Here is a 3466-nt window from a genome sequence, read left to right as displayed (position 1 = left end):
ATGGGACTCGATCCCAGGATCTAGGTCTCCAGGATCACACCCTAGGCTGAAGGTGGTGCTAAACCCCTGAGCCACCAGGGCTGCCCTCCTTTTAATTTTTTAATTAGTAGGCTTTATTTTGGTGGGTAGTTTTACATTTACAAGAAATATTGAACAGAAAGTATAGAGTGCTCTATACCACCACCTTCCTTTTTCATTAGTGGGGTACATTTGTTACATTTGATGAGCCACAGTTGATATATTATTAACTAAAGTCCATAGTTTATATTAGGAATCACTCTTTGTGTTGTACATTCTCTGGAGTGTATGTGCATGTATGTGTGTGTATGTGTGATTTTTCTTTAATTGGGTTTTTACAAATGTATTCATATGTATCATAATAAATAGCTTCACTGCTTAAAAAATTCCTGTGTTCCACCTATTCATCCCATCTCCCTTACCCCCAGCAAACACTAATTTTTTTTTATTATCTCCACAGTCTTGACATTTCCCAAAATGTCATATAGTTGGAATTGTTCAGTATGTTCTTTTATAGAATGGCTTCTTCCACTAAGTAATGTGCATTCAAATTTCCTCTGTGTTGTAGGTTGATAATTCATTTCTTTTTTGTTGTTGAATAATATACCAGTGTTTGGATGTGCTCAGTTTGTTTATCCACTCACCAACTGAGGGGCAGTATTGTCAGATCATATGATAATAGTATGTTTAGTTTTGTAAAAAAACTGTCAAACTGTCTTCCAAAGTGGCTTTAGAATTCCCACCAGCAGTGAATGAGAGCTCCTGTTTCTCCACATCATCACCAGTATTTGGTGTTGTTGGTGTTTTGGATTTTAGTCATTCTAATAAGTGTGTAGTAGTATCTCATTGTTATGTTAATTGCTTTTTAGTTTTAATAGATAATTTTAATATATTGCTTAATATTTTGAGGTTTTGAATGTTTACATTAACTTACATTTTTGATAAAAGTAAATTCATAGTAAAATTTGAATATCATTACTATACTATATGTTGTGAGATTATATTTGCTAAGATAGGATGAAGAACAGATTTTATTTAATGGTTTAAATTCATTTATAATCTTAAGATATTTAATTATACAGAATGGTGGCATCTATTCAGATGCTTGTCTTGGGCCAGTCCTGTTTGGGGCAGGGGGTCATAATTTTTGAAAATCATTGAGAGGTATAGCCTCAGTAGAAATGCGTACATACATGAATACAGACAAAATTCTGTATGTCTATCAAGGATACACAGACTTCCTAAGACTCATCCAGGTATTCATTCATTATAGGGCAGCAGCCCCTGCTTTGAATTTCTGACACATTTAGTTTCCCAAAAGCACAGTCTCAAAATTTTTATACTCTTACTCCTCCGGAGGTGTCCAGTTCCTTAAGCAGTAATTCGTTCAGTCTATTTAAAACGTTCAGCACTTCTTTCCTTTTGCAACCATTGCTGAAGTGTTAGTGGCCAAAATGAAGTTTAATCCTTTTCTGACTTCTGAAGGAAGGAGCAAGAACCATAAAAGGCATTTCAATGAACCTTCCCACATTCACAGGAAGATTATGTCTTCCCCTCTTCCCAAAGAGCTGAGACAGAGGTACAATGTTTGATCCATGCCCATCCAAAAGGATGATGAAGTACGGGTTGTGCAAGAACACCATAAAGGTCAGCAAATTGGCAAAATAGTCCAGGTTTACGAGAAGAAATCTGTCATCTACATTGAATGAGTACAGTGAGACAAGGAAAATGGCACAACTGTCCATTTGGGCATTCACCCTACAAGGTGGTTATCACTAGACTAACAGTGGACAAAGGCCATGGAAAAATCCTTGAATATAAAGCCAAATCTCGCCAAGTAGGAAAGGAAAAGGGCAAATATAAGGAGGAAACAATTGGGAAGATTCAGGAATAAAGTAATCTTACATACATTTTTAAATAAAAACTGCTAAGATGAAAAAAAAAAACCAAACCCAAAAACATTCAGCAAAATAACCTCAAGTTAACCTGATCAGACCTTTCCTTGCTTTACCTTCATTCATGTTAGCCGAAGGCTAAGCCACTGCCAATTGGTACAGCTTGCTATTCTCTGAATGTATCTCTAGGCTTTCCAATGTCTCTGAATTTGTATCATTTTTCCACCTGAAATTCCCTTTTCTTTATCTCTGCCTACAGAAATTCTACCATTATTTGAGGCTTCTTGATAGAAATTTTTCTTCCTACCCTACCTACTCTAAATGAATTTCTTCTTTTTCCAACTTCTCAGAACATGTTTGTATACTTCTTTCATTCCTCCTTCCTTCTCTCATTCATACAATAGAGTTTGCTAAGTATTCATGGTACTGGGTCCTCTACTGGTACAGATGACTCCTGCTCTAGAAGGAGATATCAGGTGAACAGAACTGCATCTAAGGGACCTGATAAAGGCTAGGGCTGGAGGGTAATATGATGCAGAGATTAAGGTAAGACCATTAGGGCTCAGAGTTTGGCTCTGCCCATAGTGGCTGGATGACCTGGGCCAAGTTACTTCACCTTCCTCTGCTTCCTTCATTATCTGAAAGTTGAAAGTCAAGATGAAAAGGATACATATGTCATAGGGTCTACATGAGGATTAGTGAGTTTACTATGTAAAGATCTGAGAGTGCTTGACATGAAAGTAAGAACTCAGTAAATACTGTTAATATTATCATTGTGAATGGAGGGAAAGTGGCAAATCAGAGTAGACTTTCTTGAAAATACACGTCTGAGAAAACCCTCCCCAATACTCTGTATTCTCCTTTTTTTTAAAAATTTATTTATGATAGTCACACAGAGAGAGAGAGAGAGAGAGAGAGAGGCAGAGACACAGGCAGAGGGAGAAGCAGGCTCCATACACCAGGGGCCCGACGTGGGATTCGATCCCGGGTCTCCAGGATCGCGCCCTGGGCCAAAGGCAGGCGCCAAACTGCTGCGCCACCCAAGGATCCCTACTCTGTATTCTTCAATCCTTGTTGAAGAAGATTAAATAGACAAACACAAACTTTTGGAAGGGTTCCATCTTTGCGCTGACTTTGAGCTGGCTATTTGTTTCAAACGCATTTAATGACTTCTGTCTCTATAGTCAACTTATTGTCTCTTAACCTAAAGAGTGGCTTTCAAAGGTCACTACTACCACTTGAGTGGATTTCATTTGTTTGTTTATTCATTTTTAACTACTGTAGACCTGATGAGTTTGCAAAGAAGTTTTAAAATATTTAAATGGCTTTTCTATAAGGCTGGACTAATACTTCCTCCTCGCAAGGCAGCTCCTTCATAGGCGTGAAGTCAAAAGACTGATATTTTGGATGACAGGTCATAGAAAGTATAGGTTACAGAGTCAGCAAGCAGGTAAATGGCCTTTTAAAATATTATAAAGTATGTTATTGAAGTTGGAGTGTTGGGAAGCAAGTTACCTGCTTTCAATTTATGGGGCATTACCTTTCCTAGCTGC

The 3466-nt window shown here is 37.7% G+C and overlaps 1 pseudogene; it reads left to right on the top strand.

Annotated features, from left to right (window-relative positions):
• Nucleotides 1-1472: 1472 nt before the first annotated feature.
• Nucleotides 1473-1912, top strand: LOC129500616 (60S ribosomal protein L26-like; annotated as a pseudogene).
• Nucleotides 1913-3466: the final 1554 nt, after the last annotated feature.

The sequence above is a fragment of the Nyctereutes procyonoides genome, unplaced genomic scaffold, assembly GCF_905146905.1.
Source record: "Nyctereutes procyonoides isolate TBG_1078 unplaced genomic scaffold, NYPRO_anot_genome, whole genome shotgun sequence".
Taxonomy (NCBI): domain Eukaryota; kingdom Metazoa; phylum Chordata; class Mammalia; order Carnivora; family Canidae; genus Nyctereutes; species Nyctereutes procyonoides.
This window is presented reverse-complemented; position numbering and strand designations above follow the sequence as displayed.